The following is a 12,446-nucleotide window of genomic DNA, read 5'->3' as shown; positions in this document are numbered from 1 at the left end:
TTTTCAAATTTTGTGTTTGGATGAAATTACAAAACATAAAGAGACTAAATCTAATTAGCAAATAAAACAGCCAAAGTCCCAAAAAGAGCAAATCAACCAATCTACGTCACCTTCGCTACCTCAACAGGTTCAGCAAAAGGATCAAACAAGCCAAATACCAACATTCACACATCACCATCCACAACCCCCCCCCCCCCCCCCCACACACACAAACAAAAACAACTCCATCCGTAACTTATAATTCTAACATTTCATAGAAGAAGACAGAACATTCATTCATACCTCTAAGGGCAGCAACCTTAGATCTATAAGGCCGTTTGCAAACCTCAAGCACCAAGGCAACCTCTTTCCTGAAATTCGACGTCGTCACAAACTCATCTTGAATCTCCTCAACAACCTCGTGGAGATCCCTGGTGCCATGTGCGAACAAAGTGGTGACGCTGCTCTAAACGGAAGAGTCACTGTCCATTGTCGTAACGGTCGCTTCATCAATCTCGAAACTAACCCCTTTCTTCGCACCACGCTCTTCGGAAGCAATAGTGTCGGGGCTACGAAGAGAGAGATTGAGTGTTGTTGCAAGAGAGAGATTGAGCACACAAAGAGATTGAGGTCAGAGAGATTGAGCACAAAGAGAAAGAGAAGAGTGAGAAGCTACGAAGGAGTACGAAGGAGAACATGTTTCACAAAAGAATTTCAAATTCTTTCATTTTTGAAAGAATTTGAAATCCTAATATTTAAGTTAATTAAAATACCTGACCAAAATGCTAACATTTTAATTTTTTTATCCAAACACCTTATTTAACTGAAAAGCAATTAAAATACTTTAAAAAATTGAATTACTTTATTAAATTTCTCCATCAAAACATATTCTTAGAATCTATTTGGATGAAGTATTTAAAACAGGGGAAGTAATTTTTTAGAGGATTTAAAATTTCTAAGCCTAAAATTTTCTGTTTAGATGTCCTGTTCACTGAAATTTGAAATTTCAGTATTTTAATAGATAATTCTTAATTAACTAAAATTTTGAAATTCTAAATTCTGTCTATAGAGAGGGAATTCTAAAATGCATTGCATGCAACAAGTGAACCTTCTCGAACCCGTTCTTCGAAACATAGAGCTTCATTGCCGCCTCTTGAATCCTTGGTCCTCCCTTTGGATCCACCTCCACCTCCAATATCTCTGGCACCTTGTGCCTCAGATCTTTGCACATCTTTGTCGGTTCAACCAACTCCTTCGACCTGAAGCAGAACGAAGCCGTTTCACCGTTGGAGGATTTCACCGAGAGCTAATTCTTCAGCCTCCGCGAGAAGCTTCCAGATCCTTTCCACAATGAAGCAGTCCTCCCCCACTTTCTTGAAGGTTCTGAGAGGACTACATCTGTGATCCTCTCTAGAACCTTTCGCGATGCATGGATCCATGACTTGACGATCTGGTGCGTCGTGTGCAATGCATGGCTCTTGTGATTCTTCATGCGCTCATCGTACGATGTTGTCTTCAGCTCGTGGATCTTGTTCAGCTTGCACATGAGGTCGTAGAGCAGGCTCGATTTCCGGCTTGGTTCGGCTCACCCATACCTAGTGTGTAGGAACACTTCTTCATTTGGCATTCAATTGAGAGAAGGATCCTTTGCACTACGTCCTTGGATTTGTATCAAACACAAAATTTTGAAAATGAAAAAAATTAATTTCTTTATCCAAACACAATTTTAAAAATGAAGGGATTTCAATTGAAGCATTTGGAATTCTTTAATTTTAAATTCCCTCATCCTAACACACTTTTAGAGATTTATCTGAAAGACTTGCGATATAACTAGGAAGACGTTTCAAATACCACACATGAGTTACTAGGCATGCCAGTTTTATATAGCTCATTTGATATCTACGTATCCCGAGAATCAATAAATTCTACTTCACATTGTTCACAAATTTTTTTCGTCCTTTTTTATCTCTGATTACTCAATAATTTCCACAAGCACAAATCCTACTTTTTATAAGTCCAAAAATTCTTTCACAAAATAATCCATCCTTTTCGGGTTTATTGGTTTTGTAATAAAAAGTATAGGGTTTTGTTACCTCTCTCATTATCTCTCCATTAGGGCAAAAGTTAATTTTCATGTTTTGAACAATGATAATTTAAGGTATGATATTATATGAATGTATGATATATATGTTTAATTTCAAGAGAATGCTTGGGGTGAAGTTGTTGAGCACTAATGTTAAGGTGTGTCCAAGGCAATTAGAGACTTCAAAAGATGTGGTAGCTAAGTACACCACACGTTGAAGATATTTATTTTTTAATTTTTTAATTATGTGAAGTATCTATCGGCGTTATTACTTATCATCTTTATTAAGATTTTTTCTTTCAACCATATTTTGTCATGTACAAGAATCAAATCTAAAACTTTATTTAAGAGATATAATCTGAGTGTCATTTGAACTAACAATATATGTTGAAAGTATTTGACTTTATTTTATTTTTCATTTTTTATTATTGTTACTTTGTGAATTTAGTAACTCAATTTTTTTAAAATAAATAATATTTACTATTTTGACCCATTTGTAACATCAAAGTATTACATTAACTTGAATGTGCTAACATGATAATCAAACAATGTAATAGAGTGTAACATTGAAATGACAAGGAAAATAAACTGACAATATATGGAGAGAGGGAGAGAGAAAATGGACCTGTCACGCAAAAGCCCTAATACAATAAAACATGCACATGTAATAGCAAAAATAAATACTGATTTACAAGATATCATTTATTTAGATCAACAAGACAAAAAAACACACTCAATATGAAGTAACAGACAAAAAAACATGATCAAACATTTTTTTTCATTCAAGTATATTATTCCTATATGAAAATATAAATTAAAAAATAATATAAAAATATTTGAATATATAATACAATATAATTATTAAATTTGACTGTTTATTTTCTTTATTATCAATATGTAGTAATTTTAAATGCATTTATCATCAAAATTATTTTTTAAAAATAGTATAATTTTTATTAAATAGATATAGTTGTTAATTATTTGAAAATAATATTTTCAATGATTTTAGAGATATTAATTTTAATTATGTGATATTATTGAAGATTTCAATTAACTAACATCATTCCATCATAAGTTGAACACTCCTATTTATTATAATTAAAATTGTATAATATTATTATCATTATTGTTGTTATTGATGTTCAAAGAAATTAGCGGAATAAAATAGTATCAATGGAGAAATGAGAACAAATATTATTTTGTAATAGTTATATTATGCACTAACAATATAACAAGTTTTATACACTCATCCAATTAAAAAGACTATGCACTCACAATATATAATAAGTTTATTGACTTTTAAAATAATTATTTTAGAATAATTATTTTAATTATGTGATATTATTGAAGATTTCAATTAACTAACATCATTCCATCATAAGTTGAACACTCCTATTTAGTATAATTAAAATTTTATAATATTATTATCATTATTGTTGTTATTGGTGTTCAAAGAAGTGGGCGGAATAAAATAGTATCAATGGAGAAGTGAGAACAAATATTATTTTGTAATAGTTATATTATGCACTAACAATATATATGTACTCACAATATATAATATATAATAAGTTTATTGACTTTTAAAATAATTATTTTAGAACAATTTTAATAATGATTTGTGATTAGATGACGATATAAAACTATTTTATACCATCAATGCATAAATATTAAATTCTATTAATAAAAATAGTAAATCAAAATACACTGAATCATAATTATCTTCTATAAAAAAATATTTTAAGAAAATAATAATCTTTTATTAATATTTGATCACATTGAATCATATCAACTACCACTTAATATTCATGTGTATGTGCCATTTCAATGAAATAATATAGTCGGTGTGCCCATTTCAATCAAATAATATAGTCAATGACTTGTATTTATTTTAGGACTACTTATAAGACTCTATAATTTTGGTTGTTTGATTCTACTTCTTAATTAGCGACTTTTACTTATAATTTTAATAATTTCATTCCTCACATATTTTTTCAAACAATCTCATTGGAGAAATTATTAGCAATGTTTGCAATGTAAACACTATGAAGACTAATTCCGACCAATACTCCACCCAACCTCTACTGATGTGTGTTGCCAAGACTTCTTAACAGTAATAGTAATAATAAAAAAAATGAAGAGTAAGGTAAAAAAACAAACGATATGGAGATTGGGGAGAGGATCGACATACCTCGTCGGCCGTGAGTGTGTTGGGTAGCTGTTAAAGAATGATGACATTGACAACAATATATAATGCATGCCATAATATTTTTCAAAAGTTATAAAATTAATCTTTCAGACTTCTTAAAAAAAAAACAACCCTCGAGGCCTAAAAATTTTAGGAATGAATTTTATCTTTTTTAATAAAATCTTCTTCATACTTACCTTTGGTTTGGAAATCAAATATTTATCAATATGTTCAAGAAACTCAATTTAGTCCTTTACTAACTATATTGAATTTTATTGGTATACAATGTGATTATATATTTATGTTATATATTATTTTTAAATTAAATTTAATAAAATAATACTATAAAAAACGTGTAAATAAACACAATCGTACTTCTATTATTTCTATTATTTTGAATTATAAGATCATTTTTAAAAATTTATTAGTTTTTCTTATAATATTTTTTCTTATAAATCTTTATTTAATTATTTTTTTCTAAATATTAATAAAAAAATAAGTAAGTAAATAAAGAGAGAATAAAGATGTAATTTTGAAATAATAATATAAATAATTGATAAAATTAATATGATAATTATTTATCTGAAAAAGTATAAAATTAATTGAAAGAATTTTATTATCAAAGGAACAAACGACTATATGTCAATTGTATATGAAAGAGGAAAATCATAATATAAGATTTGCCAGTTGCCACCCCTTGATTTCTTTCGTATGATATATTATCAATATCAGTACCTTCCAATAATAATTAACTAATTATAGTGGCAGAAGCCAAGCTGAAGCTAAATAGAAGGCAAAGTTTTGAGTTGAACCGAAAATGGCTGCGACGTTGAGTCTTCCAATCATAGACCTCTCTTCTCCCCATCGTCTTTCCACACCCAACTCCATTCGTCAGGTCTTCAACTCACACCTTCCTCTTCTCTGTTTTTCTTTCTCACAAGTCAAAGATTATGTCACGAATTTCATCTGTTACTAGAGTATGTGTGTGTGTGTGTGTTAAATGTTAATGAATAATTGGTAACTATGAATAGGCATGTGTGGAGTATGGTTTCTTTTACCTCGTGAACCGCGGGGTGGACACCGAGATTGTGAGCAAAGTGTTCGACCAAAGTGGCAAGTTCTTCTCGCTTCCGGTTCAACGCAAACTGGACTTGGCCCGCAAGGAATATAGAAGCTACACCCCTCTCTATTCTGAGACTCTTGATCCTACTTCACTCTCCAACGGTATATTCTTCTTTTCTTTCTTCCTATAATCCTATTGTTTTGAAGGAAATATCTATAAAGCCAAATATATAATCAAGAATGAAAATGTTGAGCCTAAAAGGAAAAAGTATTCATCTTTTGGCACTGTGTGTGTTTGGATTCAGGTTGGATCATCCTAAATCACATCAAAATACCAGTGATTTTAGGGAAAATATTCATGCTTTTGGTTTCACGTTGAAAAGTTGACTTTGGATCTAAAACTAATTTTGACTTGAAGCGACTTTATTAGCTTTTGCATTATATATATAAAAAAATCTATACTGAATTTTGTAAGTAACTTGCTTTTAAAATAAAAATATTTGCCAAAATGGGTTGACACATCCGAGTGAGTCTTATTCTTACACAAATCACATTACTTTAAAATCAATTTGGTTTAAAATTAATTATGCAAACTCCACGAACACACACTAAGTGATGAGGTTTTCTCCAACACTATTGAATAAATAGCAGTGATGTATGGTATGTGTATGGTCAATGCTGAAAGAAAACCGTGTATGTCCTTATGCAACTGTTTATTTTCTACAATGGCAAAAACTTTGATCGTTCTTTATTAATAGGTGATCCAAAAGAGACCTATTACATTGGTCCTATAGAAGATACCTCTATTGCTCATTTGAATCAATGGCCTTCTGAAGGTATGGTTTTTCTTTGCATTCATTTCATTAGGAATAGGTACTGTATTCTAGTTTGTGTGGGGTTTGTTTTACACAAGCTTGACTTGAGATGTTTTTCTGACAAGGACACTTCAGAATTACTGCCAAACTGGAGACCTACAATGGAATCCTTATATTGGAAACTAATGTGAGTTTCATTAGCCTCTCAATGTGTTTTTCAATTCCTTGTTATCAAATGTGTACCATAAGTTGTTAACTTGTTATTTGCACATAAGCACATAAACTCACAATAAATTGTAATATCTGTTGTTCTTATAGGTTATGCTACAAAGAATGTCAATAGCATATTGGTTTTCTCCGTAAATTTAACTAAAATCTATAGGACATGAGGGATTTGTGGCCTGTGTATTTATTGAGAACCTTATTCTTGCACCTTTTCATTGTGAGTTTATGTGCTTTATGTGGCTATATGCTGAAGGAAAGGATGGCTGAGCCTGAGCATTCTTATCGTCTTATGCATGTTTTTCTTTTGTTCTTTCTATTGTTGTTAAATTTAGAATTTACATTTTCTTCTTATCTGTCCCAGGGCTGCTGGAAAAAATCTGCTGCTCTGATAGCCATGCCCTTGAATCTGGAAGAAGATTACTTTGAGAAGATAGGTGCCTTAAACAAAGCAGCAGCTTTTCTTCGCCTTCTGCACTATCCAGGTTTAGCATTTTTTTTTTTTGCTCTTCTGGAGCTTCTAACAAAATCACAAAGCTCCATATCCACTAATTTATGCCTGTTGTTAGCACACTTCAAATTTTATCTTCCATGTTGACTTCAACTTTATTTACTGCTATTTCCTCCTGTTCAATCTGCATGTTGGACATGGGAACATAATTTCTTTTTTTTCAAGTATTGATTTTTAGGCCTGAACTATAATGCACATGAATGTGGCAGTAGTCCATATAATGAAATGTATGTTATATTTATATTTATTTTATGCTTGTTTCTTTTTGTAAATACTCCTTTGCTAGTTGCTGAGTTGCAGCTAGATTTGAGTCAAAAACTGCTATTCTGGTGGCGATTAAAGTTTTTGTTTTATATTATATTCTAAAGTTCTTTCTGCTGTTTTATTAGTAGGGACTGGGTTTTCAAACCGATTATCCTGTGTAACCTTTTATTGTTGTTAATATGCCTTCCAAATATATTAGGTGAATAGGGATCTGATGAGCAGATATGTGGTGCCTCTCCTCATTCAGATTATGGCATGATCACTCTTCTAATGACTGAGGGTGTTCCTGGACTGCAGGTTCTCTTCTTCCCTATAGTACATTCTGTTCTATTATTATGGCATGCCCCTGGTATTAGAGAGGCGAAATGGAGTTGAACTCCTTACAGGCAGGGGATTCTATCTCCCTGTGTCAGGATTCCTATTGCATATCAGAATTTGAGTAGAAACAAATGAAAGGACCACCACCTGCCCAGTTTGTTGCTAACAGCCTCCTCAACCATTTTTTTGACGTGATGCTCCCCTAGTTTGTGAATCCCCTACTCTCCCCTTTATTTTACCTTCCATACACCCTCACTTCATGCTTCCTTTCTGACGTATACCTTATTCATTTGAGCTCTATGATCTGTGACAGGACCCTGGAAACCATAAGGCCAATGAGGCCTTTCCCTTAAGCCCCCAAGAGTTATTTTTTTTTTTTTTTTTTTTACATTTTTAATATTTTTTTGTCAATTTAAATTATTAAGTGGTAAATTTTGTTAAGATATGATTTAATATTTGTAATCATTTTTTCATTAATAAGATTACATAATCTTAAGTTATGAATGTAATGGTCATCATAAATCATTTATCTAAAATTTTAATTTTATTTCAAAATGTTAAAGAAAATTATTTTATATCTATTTTATATTTAACCTCTTCTTTACCTGAAAAAAATCTATTGAAATTAGTACAAAATTTAAATTTAATGTCTATGGTTGATATATAAAAAAAGATATTTTGGCGAAAAATATTGATTATAAGATCACACATTTAGTTAAAATTTTATTTCATGTTGATATTTTGTATACATAAATTAATTTAAATCTTTAATTGAGTCAATTTGAAATTTGAATAATATTCAAAATAGCAACTCACAATTTTTTTAAAAAAAATTAATGTATTAAATTAAAATTTGAAGTAAATTTTATTTTAGGTCTTATAATCTCTATATACGACTCTGACTAGAACATATATAGGCCAATGACCCTTCTGAACTATTTTGAGAGTGAATTGAACAATTTTTATAATATGGGACTATTTTTAAAATTTTTACAATATGAGACTATTTTTGGTTTTTTATTTGAGAATGAATTAAACATATATACGTATCTGAATACAACATATATAGGCCAACTGTTACACGATTTGAACAATTTTTACAATATGAGACTATTTTTGGTTTTTTATTTGATTCCAAAAAAAATTAAAGCTTTAGATGAGAATGAATTGAAAAAATATTGTATTAATCTTGAAAAGTTTTTAAGGTTTAATGAATACTCTGATATTGATGGTCTTGATTTATTTTCAGAATTGAAAGTATTAAGAGAAGTGTTAAGAGAAGAAATTAACACACCAATAGAAGTATTAAGTTATATTAAAACTTTAGATTCTTTTCCAAATGTTTATATTGCATATAGAATTTTATTGACAATCCCTTCAGAATTTTATATTGCATATAGAAGTTTTTCAAAATTAAAATTGCTTAAATCATATCTAAAATCAACAATGTTACAAGATAGATTGAATGTGTTAGTTATTTTATCTATCGAAAGTGAAGTGTTAGAATTGTTTGATTATAAAACTCTGATAAATGATTTTGCAGCTAAAAAAGCTAAAAGATTAATTTTTGATATTTTATATAATATACTAATTCTCTTTAAAATTCTTGTAAAAAAAAGACCCCTTTAACATTTTCAAAGCCCCCAAAATGTCTGTGCACAACCCTGATATTGATCTATAATTTGTATTTAATATTTTGAATTCACGATTTTATATAATTAAAGGCTTGCGATTTTACATTTATAGATCTGCAAGCATAAGGTCAACTAACTTCAAGTCTTGGAGGATGTGCCTCATGTAGAAGGGTGAGTTCTTGGTTAAGAAGTTTTATAAATAATATATTACTACTTTTGAGTCTATTTAATTCACAACTGCATTATATTATCTAGAGATTCTAGACTACAATTCCATTAAAAATTATGCACTTTATCTGCTGTTCTTTCCTAGTGTTGGGTGTTTTCAGTTTGTATCTGCAGGGCCTTAATAGTGAACATTGGAGAAATGATGGAGAGGTGAACAAATTGTTTATACAGGTATCCATCATCCAAAGGGTTTTTTCTTCTGTTTTTGAGTAATTAGAGCTGTTGAGCAACTCTGCGATCGATTTTTTTATACATATTAACCAAGGTTTTAGTCTACTGCCATACTGGTACATATCATTCTCAGCTTTTGTCATTACACTTGCAGGTCAACACTTCACAGGGTTATGCCAACAGGAAAAGAACGTTATTCTGTAATTACTAACCACTTCCTCAGTTTCTTTATTGTGTTATTATTGTTTTTGTCTTGAACGATTGCTTATTAGCTTATGATGGCTTTTAATTTCAAGGGTAGGAAATAATAGATGGAATTTATCTATACCTATATAATTTTCTTCATGCCAATCAAAAAGAAGTATGCCTCATAATTGTGACGTTTGGATAGTTGATTGGATTAGAATACTCATTATTGGACTTGGAAATTAAAGAATAGATATTTGCGTGATCCCACAAGCTCTATGGATCGACTGGTCGAGTTAGTTTTTAGACATGGGTGACAGAGCATGCCCCCCCTCAGTATCTCATTCACACACAGTGGAGAGAGGTGAAAAAGTCATGCAAATTCTGATGACAAAAAGATTCATGTTGTCGATGAACTATCATAAATATAATGGTGGTCTTGGGGGAATATTTGGTGGTTTCTCCAAATATTCTTAATTACTACCTCAGTTTCAAAATATTTATGTTTTAGTCGTTTTCTTTTTAGACTTTATTTTCTGTACACTATTAGTATAAATTTTTTACATTGTTGATAATTCAAAATTATGATAGGTATAAATTTTAAAGTAATTATTATAAAAACTAGTAAATTACCATATCTATCAATATTTGTAAGTCTCATTTTCACATATATTCTTATTTGAAATAACTAGATTTAATTTTTATATGCCTTCAACCTATTAAAAGCACTTCAACAAAAAACAAATTACATTTACATCTTATATTAAATAAAAGTATTTTTGACTAAATATATCAATACTTTACATTTATTAAATACTCTTTTATTTTGTGTGCATATCCTTAAATATCAATGGTTTTGGAAGTTAGTATAATGCTAGATGACACATCTAGATAAAGCCTCTGTCTCTGTCATTTTGGGTTGACCAAGGTGGTACTCTGCCCCAACATGACTTTCCTCTAAAGGATATGAAGAAATTTGAACTTAAAATAGTTGTTTTTAGCATGGATATTACTGAACGAGGTAGTTAGAGGTAGGAATTGCTTTATCCAGTGAAATACTGTATCAGAAGTTGATTATATCTTTTCAAAGAGTCTTAATGTTTAAGTTATATCTTAAAAAAATGGAACAAGGGAGTTGTCTGATGTCATAGATGGTGAAAATGTTCTTTCTACCTATTTACATTACAAATTCGGCTTTTTTTTAATTGCATTTTGATGAGGTCTTCTGGTTTGTTGGCATGATTTGCATATGCTTTCCCAGTAATTATGTTTTGCAATTTTGCAGGTGGCATTCTTCTTCGACCCGGCCTCAGACTGTGTGGTGGAATGCTTTGAAAGTTGCTGCAGTGAATCATCTCCTCCCAGGTAGGATAATAAAATTGTTCTCCAATTAGATTTTTTTTTACTAGTCAGACTGAAACTAAGATGTAAGCATTAAGTTTTTTTTTAAGAAAAATGATTTCAATTTTGATACAGCAAAGGAAAAAAACGTTGACTAATGACTATCATTTAATTATTCGCATTATTAAAAATTATAACTCTTGAGCTAGTTGTTTGTTTAAAGGTGATTGAGTTATAACATAAAAAATATTTTATATTTGATTAAAAGAAAAGTAAATTATGCATTGATAGTGCAAATTGTAAATTTTTGTTTACATTGTTATCCAATAAAAAAAAATTATCATGTATAATAAATATATTAACTTTTATAGAAGTTTTGGTATAAAACTTATCATTTATTAACTTTTATAATATCTCGTGCACCTTGGTTACTCAACTAAGTTAAACCTTTTGACAATTACATCTATTATGATTCTTTATTCATTGAGAGTGTAAATTAAATCCAATTATTTTTTGCACTGAAAGTGGAAAAAGAAGTGGAGTACTAATTTACGTAGAGTAAATTAAAACACGAGCACAGATAACCCCCCCTGGTGGAGGTCTTTATTAAAAGCTCATATGCGTACATTTCTTAAATTTTGCTTTTACACGCAAGATGAAGATGCTATGAACCTTTGTCAATGTTTGCTGCAGATTCCCTCCAATACGTAGTGGGGACTACTTGAATGAACGGTTCAGACTCACATATGGTTCCTAAAAGGATCTAAAATGTGCTCTATCCAGTTGAAGGACTAAAGGCCGTACTTATTATGGCTGCTAACACAAATGTGAAAATATATGCACTTCATAGACTTATCAGAAAAGTGGTCTATGATTGTCTGTGACTGTGTTTACATGGTTCTTGTCATATGAGATCGAACCTACTGTTATTGTTGTTGTTGATATTGTGGTTTGTAGAAAATATATTATTTAAGCTGCAAGTTTGCAATAAGTTGATAAAATATAACTCAAATTGCACTATATAAGCATACATTTTGGTTGAATTCTTCATTGGAAAAGTAAAATTTTTATGAGGGAAAAAATATATTTTTAAACCTTTCAATCATAATCGATATTCTTATACTTTTATATCGATGAATTTGAAAATTGAACTAATTATGAATAATTTGATTCAAATATGAAAGGAAAAGGAAGTACTCACAACTCAATGCCAACTACTTGAACCTATAAAATACTTGAACTCTTGTTTTTGTTTCTTTACTTTGATAAAATATTTCTTGAATTGTGTTGTAATTTTTGTAAAAGTCAACCGTTTATTTTCTAATTAACAATTGTACATTATAGAAAATATATTTTATCGTTTTAGAAGAGTTAAATCCTATCATTACCTATTGGTGTCGGTGTATTACTTCATTTTTTGGCAGTTTGTTGTTCCCGACTCAACAAG

The 12,446-nt window shown here is 30.1% G+C and overlaps 2 pseudogenes; one reads left to right on the top strand and one right to left on the bottom strand.

The window, feature by feature from the left end:
• Positions 1–1,042: 1,042 nt before the first annotated feature.
• Positions 1,043–2,114, bottom strand: LOC100803233 (nematode resistance protein-like HSPRO1; annotated as a pseudogene).
• Positions 2,115–4,980: 2,866 nt separating this feature from the next.
• LOC100802709 (2-oxoglutarate-dependent dioxygenase citB-like) lies at positions 4,981–12,002 on the top strand (annotated as a pseudogene).
• Positions 12,003–12,446: the final 444 nt, after the last annotated feature.

Source organism: Glycine max, chromosome 17, assembly GCF_000004515.6.
Source record: "Glycine max cultivar Williams 82 chromosome 17, Glycine_max_v4.0, whole genome shotgun sequence".
Classification (NCBI taxonomy): Eukaryota; Viridiplantae; Streptophyta; class Magnoliopsida; order Fabales; family Fabaceae; genus Glycine; species Glycine max.
Note: the sequence above shows the minus strand (reverse complement) of the source record. Positions and strands in the feature narration are given on the sequence as shown.